Here is a 16,430-nt window from a genome sequence, read left to right on the forward strand (position 1 = left end):
CTCCTACTCTTAATAGGAACCCATAAGTCACATTACAAGGGAGAAACAATTACAGGGGATGAAGTCAGACAAAAAGTGCAAAATTATCAAGATTACTTGAAATATGGATTTATACCCACTATTGCTAGTGATGAACCATTCCCAAGTATATATTATGCTTTGAAACATTAGCTAATGCTAGTATGAAACTGTCATGATTAGCAAAATGTTTATTTTATTTATAACTCTTATATCTGCACACTTGAAAAAGTTGGAAACAGAATTTTCTAAACTATTTTTAAAATCAAAGCTCCTTCCTAGGTAGTTTGGGCAAGCCTCTGTAGGTGGAAGGGACCTTTGGAGGTCATGTAGTTCAATCCATTAATTTACAGATAAGAAAACAGCCCAGAGAGGTTGTCATTTGCTCAAGAACACATAGGTAATAAGTAGCAAAGTCAGAATTCAAATCCACATCCCTTTACTCCAAATCCTGCACTCTTTCCACTATAATCATGGTGACTCCTGTTGGTGGTATGTGGTTGAAGACACATGGCTATGTCCTGGAAGCCATTTTCCCCTCCCTCAAGGCACTCCTAATCTTTCTCTTGTACAACTTCATAGAGGCTTCTCTCCAACCATCAGAGTCACCCTCCTTTAGGCATCTTGTTGACATCTTTCCTAACATGGCTTGTTCACAACTGGACACAAGACTGCATGTATAGTCTGACCAGGGCAAAATACCGAAGCATTATCATCTCCTGCCTTCTGAACACAATGCTTCTGTTAATGCAGATTTAAGTTCCATTCATTTTTAAAGGGTGGTAATAATAATAATAGCTAATCTTTATAGAGGGCTTTAAGGTTTGCAGAGCACTTCACCTATTTTACCTGGCTTGATCCTCACAAGACTATGAGGTAGGTTTCTATAGTTATCCTCATTTTTACAGATGAGGAAACTGAGTCTTAGAGAGGTTAAGTAACTTGCCCAAGGTCACACAGCTAGCAAAGGGCTGAGACGGAATTTGAATTTAGGTCTTGCTGACCCCATTTCCTGATCCATTTCATGACCTACCTTCCTCACAAGCTTATGGCTTTCACAGCTTGAAGGAATTTCAGAAATCATCTAGTCTAATTCCCTTCTATAGATAAGGAAACGGAGGCCAATAAAGGTTAAGTGACTTGCTCAGGACCACCAAATTATTATTTCAATCCATATCCTGTGATTCTATATCCAGTATTCATGCAATGCCTAGTTCCCTACTCATTTTGAGCTTGTAATCCCCTAAAGCCCCCAGGTTGTTGTCATATGCCATCATCATCCACTTTGACTTCTGAAGCTATTTGACTACATGACTATCATATTCATGTGCTACTGATGTCTGTGTGAGTTCCTTGGCGCTACCTGCCCAATTCCCACCCCTCAACCCAGAGAAGCTGATTGTTCTAAGGCTATATGTCTACCAAGCTCCCAGACCATCTCTAAGGCTAGACAGGGGGAGTTCCCAGAGCCATGGGATCCCGAGCCACCTACTTCAAGTCAAACCCCAACTAACCTCTTAGAAATCCAAGGTCCCACAACCCCAGGAGGAGGGCTGTCACAGACCATGGGGCTTCAGAAAGTGGAAAGGACGAGGGCTTCAGTGCTCTTGCTTCCCGCACTTTGTAAAATAAGCAGGTTTTACAGCAAGCCAATTGCACCCTGGTGTTGTGATTAGATAAACAGAAACCACACTGTCCTCCTCCCATCCTGAAGTATGGGGGTGAGGGAAAGCCAGCCTGTTGGTTGGACAGAATGATCTAATCCTTTGCCTGCTGTAGTTGCACTAAGTATACATCTTCCTCCCTAGTCTTGACATAGATATGTCTAGAAAGGGAAGAGGTTGCTAGGAGTTAGCGCTTTTAGGGACCTTAGAATTTATCTAATCTAACCATCCCTCCACTCCCATCTTAAAAGTGAAAAAACAGAGACCCAGAATGATTAGGTAACCTGCCCTAGATACTGGGTCTTGCACCAGGATTCAAGCCCAGCACCACAATGCACATTGTACCAAATGAGCTCAAACTGAATGGTCTAAAGCAGGAGTTCTTAACCTTCTTCGTGTGTCACAGCTCCCTTTGGCAATCTGGTGATGCCTGTGGGCTCCTTCAGGAAAAGGAAGGTTTTAAGTTCACAAATAAAAATGTATACCATTGCAAAGCCAATTATATTAAAACAGCAATTTTTTTAAAGTTCAAAGACCTCAGGTTAAGAACCCTCTGGCATATAAAGAAAAAAACAACTTCCTATCTCCTTCTCTTCACCCAGGAATTACACAAGGAGTAAGATGAGTAAATAAATATGTTTTATTACTTCGGTTGGACAGAATTCTCTAACCACCCTTTGCCTGCTGTAGGAACATTAAGCGCATCTTCCTTCCCAGTCCTGACAAAGACAGATACAGATATGGATGCAGATATGTAGGGTGATACAAATACACAGAATTTGGAGCTGGGGAGGACTGGGCAGCAAATCCTAGTTCTTCTATGAGGCAACATTGCAACAAACGTTCATTAAGCACTTACTATGTGCGAGGCACTAGGCTAACATGTTCTTGGGTAAATTGTTTTACCTTTCATTGGGATCTGGTTTCCTCATTATTGAAATGAAAGGGTTGGGTTAGACGGTCTCTAAGATCTCTTCTGGCTCTGATGAGTCCTGTGATCTCTTGAATTCAAAAGATATCTTTGTATCTGAGCATTCAAGGAATACTCATTCTGCATTGATTTAATATTTAATGTTTTGCTGAATTGAGTGTCTATTACCGTCCAGCACTCTGCTAGTCACATTCATTGAATGATTTAACTAGAAGGAACCTTAAAATATAATATTAAGAGCCCTAAGGGACCTTGGAAATCAACTAGTTTAGCCCTTTAGCTTTACATACAAAGAAACTCAAGCCTGATGGCACCTATGGACTCCTCAGAAGAAAAAAGTTTTTAAGTTTATAAAATAAAATGCAGAGAATTGCAAAGGAAACCAATTATATTAAATAGCTTTTTTTAGTTTACATACCCCAGGATCCTCTGATCTAAAAAAAAATATTTTCCTATCTCCTCTTCTCTCCAGAAATTATACAAGGAGAATTATTACATAAAAGAATTACATTCAATTTAATTCAAGATTTTATCCTGAGACTCTTCCCCTGTGTCTATAACACCCTGGATAAGTCATTTTACTTTCTGAGGCTTGGTTTCTATTTCTCTGCAATAAGCTAACATGGTATAGAAGAAAGACCATTCAGTTATAAGTCAGAAAACTTGGGTTCAAGTCCTACCTCTGCAGCTTGCAGGGGAACCAGCCCAACCTAGAGCTGATTGTTAAATGAGCAAATGCTACAAATCAGGGTTTACTTTATTGTTTCGCTAATTGTCTAGATTTAAGACAGTGATGGAAAAGAAATGTTAATAATGAAGAGTAAAATTAAAGGTAGGTCATGGTAGTTTTTTCTTTTTCTTTTAGGGAACCAGTAGTTAAACATTTACCAGTATACTCCTGAACTTTTTATAACTGGCTTTTGAGCAAATCACTTAACCTCTCTGAGAGTAAATTTACACCTTTGTGAAAATGAAGGGTTTGGCCCAGGTGATATTTAAGGTTCCTGTTAGTTCTAAATTCAAGAATGGGATTCCCACAAGGAAGTCAGGCTTCTATTAAAGAAGAAATAGAAGGAAATCGGAAGTAGGGTAGAGGTGGGATTGAGGGGTCAGTGCAATGGAAAGGAGATAATATGACAATGACAATATGAGCTAGGCGGGAGCTGAGTAATGGTAGATCACTGGACCACACATTTAAAGCTGGAAAGGACCTTAGATGAGGAAACTAAGGCCCACAAAGTTTAAGCGATTTGTCCAAGGTCATACAGAGACATTAGACTTGACTAGGTATCATAAAATTAGAAGTGGAATGGACCCAAGGCTATTTAACTTAATCATCTCGTTTTATGAATGAGGAAACTGAGGCTCCCAGGAGGTTAAATGACTTGCCCACGATTATGCATGTAGTAAGCTTCAGAGGCAGGGTTTGAACCCAGATCCTGTGACTTCAGAGCTAGTACACCTCCCAGTTATCTTTATTTGCAAAAAAAAGAACTAACAATAATCTACATGTTGTAGATTACTGAGGTTGATCAATATAATTTTAGGTTCACAGCAGCTGGAGGGTAAATTTGGCTTATTATAAACTGGACCTTAGGGATATGCTTATATTTTTATTTCAAACTGATTGGGGGCTCTCAGGGGAAGTGGAGTGAGGGGAGGGTAGTGAAGAAGACCATTAACTAAAAATAATGATAATAATAGCAATAATAGTAACAATAGAAGGATGAGGAGGTCACGTTTCCATAGGGTTTTAAGGTTTATAAAATGTTTTCTTTCTGACAACCTCATGAAGTAGGTGGTGTGATTTTTATTATTTCCATTTTACAGATGAAAAAAATAAAGTTATGAATGGGTAAGTGCTTTCTCTGGGTCACACAGCCAGTAAACATTACATAGGGGTAATAAAAAATTTAAGACAGAATTTCTTAATTATAAAAATTTTAAAATTATAATTTAAAATTACAAAATTTAAATTAATTGATTAAAAGATTAATTGAAAAATTAATGTGAAATTGTGAAAAATTTAGCATAGTTAAAATTACATTTCATCTTTTTCCTTTTAAAGATATAATGTTAGAGAAAAGCAGTACAGTCACTGCTCACATTTCTATATCCCTTTATGGTGTGCAAAGCCCATCCTCACATGTTAGCTTATTCAATCCTCATTGTATATGTTTTATTATGTCCACATCTTAGATAGTTAGGAGTGTAAATAATACTTTGTGTGTATGTGTATATGTCAGGTGGGGCTCCAATCTTCACCTTTTCTTTCATACTCTTTATCTTCTAGTATTCATTGAGAACTGGCTCCCTCCTCATGGCACTCCATCTCTGGTTACCCATTTCACCACTTGGTTGCACTTTTACTCATACCCCCAACTCACTGGTCATAATGGGGAGGTCAATATTCCTTGCTTCCCACTGCCACTGATAGACTTTCCCTCTACCACCATCACTCAACAACCTCTCCTCCTTTAAAGTCCACACAATTCAAATTTGGCATCCTACCCAGATCCATTCTTCCTTCCTTCCTTCCTTAATGAGTTTAGTGGTAGCTCTCAGTCTTTGCACCATAACTCTTGTCCTTATACTGGGGGACCTCAACATGCTTAGTGATGCCCCCTCAAAGACCCTAATCTCCTAGTTCCTCAAAGTACTCAGTTCTCATGACCTACTTTTCTACTCTCAGTCATAAAATAAAGAAGGTCATATCCTTGATCTTGTCATCTCTCACAAATGTTCTACTTCCAAGTTCCTAAATTCCAAAATTCCTTGAACTGATCATAATCTCTTATTACTCCATCTTCCCTTAGGACCTCATCTTTGTTCTTTTTCCTCATTGTGGCCTACAGTCTCTCCACTCCTCAGTTCTTTTGCAGACTGTCATCTCTGCACTGGCTACAATCTCCTTTCTTTCTTATCTCCACCCTTGTGGAATCAGTTCAACTCAACACTATCCTCAATACTCAAACCTTTTGTCTCTTCATCCTATTAAAGGTCATACCTCTCCAAACCCTAGCCTTGATTTATTCCTACCATCTGTCTCCTTCACACCTATTCACATGCTGATGAATGCTCCTGAGCCTGAGGAAATCACAAAACAATGCCTATGTTACATCATCTCAAATGTGCCCTCATTGCAGGAAGGCAAATTCTTTCCATATTCCTAATGAATTTGCTATTCCATTCACTGCAGTGGCTGTTCCAAACATTCTCTTCTCTTCAACTTTCCTACCCTGACAGCACCTTCCACCCTCTCAGCTTAGGAACTTATCTCATACTTCACAAAAAAAACCCAAAGCCATTTACTGAAAGCTCCATCTTTTTTTCTCCTCCTCATCTCACGTTCCTCAGACATTTTCCTCCACCGTGTCCTCCCCTGCCTCTACTTACATGAAACGATAGCCAAGGTAAACCTTTCAACATGCACTCTTGATCTCATTCATTTTTATCTTTTCCAGCAGGTTGTACCAGCCATGACCACCACACTCTAATCTCCCACCTCTCCCTATCATACCTTCTAGCCACCACCCCGTACAGGAGAAGCCCTTCAGTGAAGCTTTCTGCATCTCCGCTTCTCCTCTCCTTCTGCATTCTGGATTCTGTTATCATCATTCAATTGAACTCGATCTCTCCGAAGTTACCGATGATCTCCTGATTGACAAATCTCCTAATTGCTCTTTCTCGTTTCTCATTCTTCTTGACCTCTCTGCGGCATTTGACACTGTTGCAGCTGGTGGCACAGCAGATGGAGCATTGGGTCTGAAATCAGGAAGACGAGTTCAAATCCAGCTTCAGGCCTCACTGTGTGATCTTGGGCAAGTAACTTAACCTCTATTTGCCCCAGGTTCCTTAATGGTAAAATGGAGATAATTACACCTACTTTGCAAGATGATTATGACGATCCAATGGGATAATATTTATAAAAGCTCTTAGCACAGTGCCTGGCACACAGTAGGTACAATATAAATGCTTGTTCCTTTCCCTTCTCTCTCCTCCTAAATGATCTCTTCTCTCTAAGTTTTCACAAAACTGCCCATTTCTGGTTCTCTTTACACTTGTATGAAGAGTCTGTCTCAGTGTTCTTTGCTGGATTTTCATATACGTAACACCCACTAATACTAGATGCCTTCTAAGGGTCTGGCATAGTTCTTATCTTCTCCATCTTTACTATCTCACTTGATGATCTCATCAGCTTCTATTGGTTCAGTTATGATCTCTATACAGAAAATTCCAAGATCGCAATATTCAGAACTAGTCTTTCTCCCACGTAAACAACCTCTTGGAAATCTCAAACTGTATGTCCTGTAGATATCTCAAACTCAGCATGTCTAAAACAGAATGCGCTCTCTTTCCCCATAAACCTTTTCCTCTTCCCAACTTTTCTATAACTGTCCAGGGTATCATAATTCTTGTAGTCACCCAGGCTGGAAAGCCTGGTATCATCCTCAACCCCTATCATCCTACGTATTCAATCAATTACTAAGTCTTGTCATTTCTGCCGCACAACATCCACTGTACCCATCCCCTTCTTTTTCTCTGGCACAGCCATCACCCTTATGCAGGCCCTCAACACCCCTCACCTAGACTTTTTCAACAACCTTTTGGTTGGTCTCCCTGATTCAAGTCTCTCTCCACTCCAATCCATTGTCCACTCAGCTGCTAAAGTGATTTCAATAAATTCCAGTGGCTCCCTATTATCCTCTGGAACAAATATAAAATGCTCTCTTTGGCATTTAAAGCCCTTCCAACCCAGCTCCTTCTTATTTTTCAGTCTTCTTATACTTTACTCTCCTCCACAGACTTCATTTTGTACCTTTTTTAATGAATCTACCATACAATATTGTACATTAAAGTTATCTGTATTTGTTGTTGTTATTGCTCCTCCTTTGTTTTCAAGGAGGACCAGTGACATCATGGGTGATGTCTTGATTCATGCATGAATTGGGTTTAAGTGGGGCAGAGTTGCACAAAGTCATCAGCTTCGCTCTCTTTTCCAGAGTCACTGAAGTCCAATGACAAGACAAAAGTCAGGACGATTAGCAATAGCTCAGGATGCAGTGGATGATCTGGGTGTCTTTGATGACTAACCAAGCTCTAATTGCTCTAAAGCACCTGCTTCAGTTGCCTTCATGGCCATTGGAACAAATCGTTCTCATGTGCCCATTCCACCAGGGGACGTCAGCTCTGTGAATTTTAGTACATTTTACTCTTGTCTATGCAAACCCATCTACATGTGGTGTTCTTTATCCAACGACTCCCACAGATGACTGTGACAAGTTTAGGACCTTTCACTGACACCCTTAAACATCTGGATTCCTCAGGCAGCTTACGCACATGTGTGCTTCCTCTGAAAATGGTAGGTGAAAGAAGAAGTGAAGGGAGACTTTAATGTAGGTTAAAAGAAGTTTTATCCTCCATATCTATTGAATAAAAAGATGAAATGTGAGCCTGGTCTCCAGGGTCCATTCTTCTTCATCTACTCTTTATTTTTAATATAAATCTTGGCTGGAAATGTATGTGTCATAATTTATGTGTCTTGGACACATTGATGCCCAATAAATGTTTGTTGAATGAATGCTTGATAAACTATGCACAGATGTTTCACAGATGTTTCTTATTTCCTTAGGAATTTGTGGGCAAAATGAGGGAAGGAATTCCATACAATTGATGAATTGTGGGGGAAAGGTATGGGAAACAGCTTCTTGGAAGAGCAGAGCCTGGAGGCAAAGTTCCTCTTCACCAGATCTGGCCTGTGCCACTGTCAGGGTGTGGAGTTGAGATAGTGAACTTTGAGCCTTAGTGCAGACATTGGGATAAAACCTTATCTAGTCCTGCACATATTTGAAAAAGAAAAAGAAAAAAAAACTCCTTTCCTCCTTAAAAAATGATGCCTGTGCATCATCTTGGTGCCACAAGTCAGACAGTGGTGTCTTTGCAAACCTATGATCCATATTGACTTACCACATGTGTATCACTGACTTTTTGGATTCTCTGGGGCAATTAAAAAAACCAGGTCACCACCTCCCTTTGCACTACTATACGTTGGAGATGCTGCCACTTGTCAGCTGATATGTACCCAGGGAGCACCAATTATTGTTAGATTAATCAAGACAGAATTAGAAAGAAAAGTTAGTTGCTATATTTCCATAACATTTTAAGGACACATATGAAGAATTTGGGAATTATCTGTCTCATTCCTCCAGCAATAGAGGTAGTTGTGACACTGTGGAGAGAGTGCTGAACTTGGGGTCAGAAAGATCTTTAGAACTGGCCTTAAACACATACAGGGTCGTGTGACCCTCGGAAAGTCACTTAGCCTCTGTCAACCTCAGTTTCTTCATCCATAAAATGGGAATGACTGCAGCATCTGCCTCCCAGCATTGTTGTGAGTATCAAATGAGATAATAAACATAAAATACTTTGCAAATCTTAAAATATCATACGAATACTAGGTATTTTCATTTGCTTTTCCTGTAGCTGACTGATGTCTTTACCTCACCTAACAAGAATTCATATTTACATAGAACTTTAGGGTTTAGTAAGTTCTTCCATAACAACAATTGTTTGAAGGATGCTTTGCAAATATTATTGGCCCCATTTTACAGATTGCAGGATCATACATTTAGAGCTAAAAGGGGCCGTAGAGGCTATCCAATCCAAGTCCTCATTTCTCAGAGGAGGAAACAGTGACACAGAGAGGCCAGAGTGGCTGGCCCTCAGTCAAACATTAAGTAACAGAGGCAGAATTTGAACTCAGGTCCTCTTATGTCAAATCCAGAAGTTGAATGCAGTGTCTTCTGATTTCAGCTTTGGTGCTCTTTGTCTCTCACTATACAGCTCAGCATTCTCTCCATGTGAAGTAATGAGCCTGGATGGAGGAAAAGACATTTGAATCCTAGGACTAGGTCTGCTGCTGACTGGCTGGGTGACCTTGGGCAAGTCCTTTCCATGTATGGGCCTCATTTCCTTCCTGGTAAAATGAGAGGTTTGAGATCTATGATTTTTTTTAAAGGTTCTTTCCAGCTCTAATTGTCTGTGATACTGTGTATATGATCCTAGCTGTAGGGCATCATTAAGCCTGTTTCCTGCTAATTTCTTGATCTCTAACTTTTCATGTCATGCAGCTAATGAGTAGGCAGGCATGTAAACCAGCAGCTTCTCTGACCAAAATGCTTCTCTCCCAGAGAATGCTTCAGGTTTTTTGTTGCTGGAGAGTTCAAACACAGATGAAAATGATGAGTTCTCTTCTATCTTCAAGGATGAACATTGACAGAGGATGTGATTAAAGGCAATTAATAATAATAATAATAATAATAATAATAATAATAATAATTTTGTCCATTGTATCAATGTAGGGAGCTCCTGGTTAGGGAACTCCTTCTACCAATGCAAATCAGCAGATGTTTTATAATAGATAGTTTTAGAGAGTTGCCCAGGTAAGAGATTTGGTTATTTGTTCAGAGTCACAGGACCAGTATATATCATATCAAAGGTGGGACTTGAACTCAGGTCTCCTGACTTTAAAACCAGATCTCTACCCTCTATCAGGCTGTCTTTTAAACATCTTTAGAATCATCTTGTTTCTCCATATCCTCTTCTTTCTTATATCATCTTATCCTATCCAACACTACCCTACCCTATCCCACTCTACCCCATCCCATTCCATCCTATTCTATTCTACCATTTACTTATGTTTTTATCCTTAATGCTTAGCACAGGGCTTAACAAATGCTTCTTTGTCCTCATCCTAATCATATTATCATTATACTGTAGCAATCTAAGGTTTATAGTATGCTGCCTGGCACATTGTAAGTGCTATACAAATATAAGTTATCGTCATCAACATCATCATCATCATCATTATTGTTATTAATGCCCTACCTTACAACAACCCTGTAAGGCAGTCAGTGCAAGTATTATTATGCTCACTTCATATATGAGGAGACTAAGGTCCATAGAAGTGAAGCGATCTACCCTCAGTCACACAGTTAGAAAGGACCTAGAATAAAGACAAGAACTCAGATCTCCAAGTCCAGTGCTCTTTTCACACTAGACCAGAGGGGTCAAACTGGCTCAGGAAACACTTCCTAGTTCTCCTGAACCAATTTAAAATGTAATTGGGAAATATTTAACAAAACAAATAAAAATACAATGGAACATAGACAACGTTAATACTCTCAATCCTTAACATTCTGGAGTTCAGCTTTTGACTTCAAGCATTCCAGTGATTTTATCAGTAATGTCATTTTCACTTTCTTGTTGGCAACCAGGTATAGTAACCTCTATGTGCAACAGATGAGAGTGAGTTTGTGGAGAGGTTGGAATCCTACTAGGCCCTTCACTGGTTTTATTCATCCTCCTGTTGTAGAGAGGAGCTCCCTGCCCATTCATTGTATATTTTAAATGTTTGCCTTTAAAACTCAAGTTTTGGGTTATAATTATGCCATAGTGTAAATCATTCGGGTTCTAAGCCCAAGCATGAAATATCAATGATGTAGCTTAGTGAAAAAATAAAGGTGCTACATAAACTTCATGCTGGGATGTTTGCAGCCACTATTGACCTAATTGACCAGATGGTTAGAGACATGTAAGTTGCCAAGCCCATTGGTCGATCAGTCTCAAGGTTAAATGTCAACTTTTCTCCACTATGCTTCCATACTCTGAGACCCTGAAGGATCTCAAACATCCCATGAAACAGAGCTGTCCAATGCCATCCACCAGCTATGAAGGACAAGAGTGTCAGAGGTGATGTGGAGGACCTTGTTAGTCTCAGCATCTTCCAATAGCATCAACTACCATCCCAGCAACCCCTCCCTCGCTTTTCAGAGGACAGCTAAGGTAGAGACATTTACAGCAGTGTAGTACACAGCACAATGCCCTCGCTCTGCTATCTGATACAGCAGAAGGTCAGATTCAGGTTAAAAGATGTTTTAGTTGTAAGAATTTTATTTGCTGTATAGTATTGATGGTATTGTAGATTTCATGTGTTATGAAAAGTGAATATTGTCTGAAATCATTTTTTTTATTGATATGTTAGCAGAAAAAGTCAGAGAATTCTAGGGAATTGCTAGCAAGAAAAATGTTTTGCATGTTACCAATTTTATTTCATGGTTACTGTGTCAGGAAAAGTGCGTGTTATCAGAATTAATGTCATTGTTAAAATTGTATGCCGAAAAGTGTATTTTCAGCAATTTACACTTTTTGGTGGTCATGGGACTCTAACCCTTTATTTTCCATAGGTTCAATGTATCAACATGCATGTTTTTCACTTTTGTACCATTTTCTAGGAACATTACCCTCACAAAAGGTAAGGATTGACTGTATGTGGTCTCCTAAGTGAACAGCGACAGCAGGGAGCCTTACGTATAGCTTGGTGGCCTCGTTTCTCTTTGTGTTTGATGCCTCTGTTCTAGAGGGACTCAAAAATCACAAAAGGTATATGTGTAGTGGTATCCAGTCTCCGAGGAAAGGGATTAGATGTTAATAAAATCTCAGAACTCTAGAACTAGGGGCTCCCCCTTGAACTTAAAGAAGCAGGGAGTGGTAGAAAGAGGACTGGATTTAAATTCTGAATCCCCTTCTGATGCTTCAAGGTAGGCAGGTAAACCCCGAGAGCCTTAGGAATGGCAGTACTCCCAGGCCACTTGCTTCTTGGTCAGACCTCATAGCCTCACCATCCTGGGAAGCAACTTCTGTGGAAATGTGACCTGGCAACTGCTTCTGCTGGTGCAGCAGCTCCCATCTCCTTAGCAACTGCACTTACTGAGGACCCAGAAAGAAAAATTTCAACACCAAAACCCTTGGCGCTGTCAAATGGGTCAGTAGATAAGATTTTTCTTAATAGAAATGACTTTTAAAAAGAGGTAGCTAGTGGCACTATGGGTAGAGACCTGGGCCTGGAGTCAGGAAGACCTGAGTTCAAATCTAGCTTCAGACACTCTCTAGCTGTGTGATCTTGGACAAGTCACTTAACCTCTATTTGCTTCAATTTCTTCAATTATAAAATTGGCAAAATAATAGTACCTCCCTTACAGGGTTGTAGTGACGATCAAATGAGATAATATTTACAAAAAACACCTAGCACAGTACCATGCACATAATAGATATTCCTATAAATACTTATTTCTTTCTCCTTCTCTTGCCTTCCCTTCTCTAATTAGCCTTGTAAAAAGCAAGGCCTTACGATTCAGTGTCAGCAGGTTAAGTAATTTCCAAGTGCCAGACACTATGCTCAGAACCAGGGATACAAAAAATCTTCCCTAAAGGAGTTTACATTTTTATAGGGGGAGACAATACATTTAGGGCAGTGGGGACTGGGGAAGGCAGCTTTGGTGTGGAGAGTGATTGAGTTGTGTTGAGGAGATCCATAGGGCAACCCTTTCCAGAAGCAATGCTGGTGTTTATTTTATACTGTGCTCAGAGCAAGAGCCTGAGTACGTGGAAAGGCCTGCGGGCTGGAAATTAAGAGGTTCACCTAGGTTTCACACAGCATCTAAGTAAGACACTTCTTGTAAAGATGAGAAACAAGAACTCTTCCAAGCTCCCTGAGGGTTAGGACTCTTCATTCTTGTCTTTATATTTCCAGAATGGACAATTTGCAACACATGACAAACCAGGAATTGTGCAGGCAAGAAGCGCAAAGGATGTTAGGAGAGCTCTATATGACTGGAAAACAAGATGGGCAGTTCCTATAATGTCACAGTGACATAAGGATTGCAGAGGGATTATTATTCTCCTGTTACAGAGAAAGGGAGGCGCACAGAGGTGAATTAACTTGTCCAACATCAAACAGAGAGTCAGTTGTATAGAGTTGAGGCTTGGATCCAAATCATCTGACTTCAAGCCCAGTGATGTTTCTTTTCCACCACATTAGATACTGCTGGAACATCTTTGCATAAATACCCAGGAAGAGAAGCAAGGATGTTTGGCCAGGCCATATCTTGGGGACATTGGCAAACTGAGGATGGGTCCCACTTGTTTGAGACTCAGGAACACCAACATAGCAAAGCAAGGAGGAGCCACGGTGCCTGCTATAGTAGAAGAATGTCATCCCTGTCAAAGAAAGACATAAAACAATTCCCATTTCACCTGCACTGATGTAGTGTGTTTTCTCTGACTCTCTGCTGAGCAACAGCATGAATTCCATTCCATCTCTCATTTTATGCTTTTGAGTCCTGTGTCCAAATGAACTCTGGCTTGACCTGACCTGGCTTCTGCCTTCCTCTCTCTGAATATATTTTGGACCAAACTCTCTGTCTCCAGGAGGGCTCTTCTCTTGGACTATGGTTTATTGCCCTTAATTACCAAGCATGTTTCCCTTTGGGTATCAGATTGCTCATTGTTTGTCCTTCATTCTCAAAGAGGACCATGACATCTGGAAGGTGATGTCTTGACTTGCAAGTGAATCGGATTTAAGTGAGGGAGGGCTGTGCAAAGTCACCAGGCTCATTTTCTCCTCCAGAGCCATCTGGCTCCAGTGCCAAGACATAGATCAGGATAACTGGAGGTGGCCCTGGATGCAGTGAAAGACCTCGGCCTTTTTAAGCTAAGGTCTTTCCTAGGTCTCAGTTTGACTAAGGCAATACCCATTCAGTGATTAAGGCTAGGTAAGAAATGAGGCAAAGAATGGCCTTTTACCTAGTCAAAAAAACAAAATCAATCTGGGATGGGGAGACTCAGGGTTTCTTTCTCATACGTACTAATCCATCCCTCTCTGGCTGGGATATCAGGGTTTTCGTTGTTTGGTAGAATGAAAGGATCATATTGATCAAGACATAAGCACACTGGATTTGGACAGTCACTGTATCCTTGGGGAAGTAATGTAATAAAACAACCAAGCTTATCACTAATGGTATATCTCACATAGCTAAATATATCCCCTCAGGCCTGGTGCTGAGTTCGGCACTACCGATCTCTAGGGGAAAGGAATGCAGACATCACAACAATAGGTAACAAAAATTTACACTTAAACCACAAAGTCTGAAAGAGGCAATTTATGCCAAAATGTTAAAAGTAGGCATAGACTATCATAAATACCCAAATTAACTACAAAGGACCTGTGAAGGAAGACCCTATCTGCATCCAGAGAAAGAACTGATAAATAGAAGTATATTTAGAATGATTTTACATACATACATACATACATACATACATATATATATATATATATATATATATATATATATATATATATATACACACATACACATACACACATATTTGTGTCTAATGGCAGCCATCTCTAGGGTGAGGGTAAGGGAAGAAAAAAAAAGAAAGTTGCACTATAATTTTATTATACATTTAAAAGGAATAGCAAATTGTACATAATAGATTTGCAGTTTCATGTGCAATCACCTTTTTTCCCTCCTATTCTACTATGTTACAGAAATGCTTGTTTTATTTCTTAAGTTCAGAATAAAAAAAAAAAGTAGGTGTAATGCTGGGACTTGTGCAGCAACAGGCCAGGGCTGGCCAAGTACAGCCAAGAGCGTGCTAGTAAACATTTAACAACCAGATGCCTTATATGAATTTAATCTACATTATTAAGATTTTCTCCTTTGTTTTCTTAAGTCTGGGCAATCCACAAAAGAACAATAAATCAAGCCCTGCCTTGGAATTTGCCGGTTTCTGAGGTGTAAATGCTCACACTGAAAATTTAACAACTGGCTTTGCAGGTTAGACATGGCTCCAGCACATCCCTGGGTGGAGCCAAGATTAACAGTAATAAACTTGTGCTTGTTACCTTGGGTTCAAAAACTCAGTGTCACAAGAATGGGAGGAGACAGACACAGCCTTGTTCTAGTGGACTGTAAGTTCAGGAAGAATAAACAGTGTGATGTATGTCGGCCGAAGCAACTTATGTGATCTTGGGCTGCTTGGTTATTCAGAGAGGCAGAACTTCTAGGACTAAGAGAAGATGGCTTCTCTGTTCTCTCCTTTTGTCAAGACCAAGGGTCTTGGATTCAGTCAAAGAGCTGCACTTGAGGACCCAGAGGGCCATGTGTGGCTTCGAGGCTGCAGGTTCAGACCATATCTGGAGAACTGTATTCAGATCTCCGGAGAGCTTCAGAACAGCGCTGGACAGCATCTAATAAAAGGGTAACGAATGGTGGAGGAGTCTTGAGTCTACATTAAGCAATAACAATTAGCATTTCCATAACGCATAAAGATTTGCAAGGTGCTTTCCATGTTATCTCATTTGATCTTCCCAACAACCCTGGGAGGTAGGTGCTATTATTTTGTCCATTTTATAGATGAGGAAACTGAAGCAGACAGAGGTTAAGTGACTAACCCAGGGTCAAAAAGCTAGTGGTTATGTAAGGTAGGATTTAAACTCAAGCTTCGGACTCCACATCTAGCCCTCTAAACAACGTACCACCGGGCTGCCGTGTAACAATGTACCACCTAGCTATGAGGATTCGTTGAACCAAAGGGTGATGTTTAACCCGAATAAGAGAAGACCCAGGCGAGGCAAAATATCACATGGAAAAAGGATTAGACGTATTCTGTTTGGTCCAAAGTGTGGGACAGGGATCAGCAGGTAGAAGCTGCAGAGGCAATCATAAGTTTATTACCAGGAAAATCTTCCTAACAATTAGATCTATCCAAAAGGGAAATGGGCTGCCTCAGGAGGTAATGGGTTCTGCCTCACTGGAGGTCTTCAGAGGCTTGATCAGCACTTGTGGTGCAAGGGATAGAGCATTTGACCTGAAGTCAAATGTGACCCCACATGCTTATTAACTTTGGGACCCTGGGCAAGTTGCTTCATTGCTATCTCCCTCAGTTTCCTCAACTGTAAAATGGAGATTATA

At 40.2% G+C, this 16,430-nt stretch overlaps 1 protein-coding gene across 3 annotated transcripts in view; it reads right to left on the bottom strand.

The window, feature by feature from the left end:
• Nucleotides 1–16,430, bottom strand: part of ADD2 (adducin 2) — a 166,639-nt gene that overhangs the window by 74,800 nt on the left and 75,409 nt on the right. For 2 of the 3 annotated variants that reach the window (XM_020985312.2, XM_020985315.2), the window contains exon 1: nt 1,533–1,662. The exons of the other annotated variant lie outside the window; for it this stretch is intronic. The gene's annotated coding sequence lies outside the window, so the exon portion shown is untranslated. Of the gene's footprint in view, nt 1–1,532; nt 1,663–16,430 lie in introns of those variants that run through there. 3 annotated transcript variants of the gene reach the window in all.

Source organism: Phascolarctos cinereus, unplaced genomic scaffold, assembly GCF_003287225.1.
Source record: "Phascolarctos cinereus isolate Bilbo 61053 unplaced genomic scaffold, phaCin_HiC Scaffold_2;HRSCAF=192, whole genome shotgun sequence".
Taxonomy (NCBI): domain Eukaryota; kingdom Metazoa; phylum Chordata; class Mammalia; order Diprotodontia; family Phascolarctidae; genus Phascolarctos; species Phascolarctos cinereus.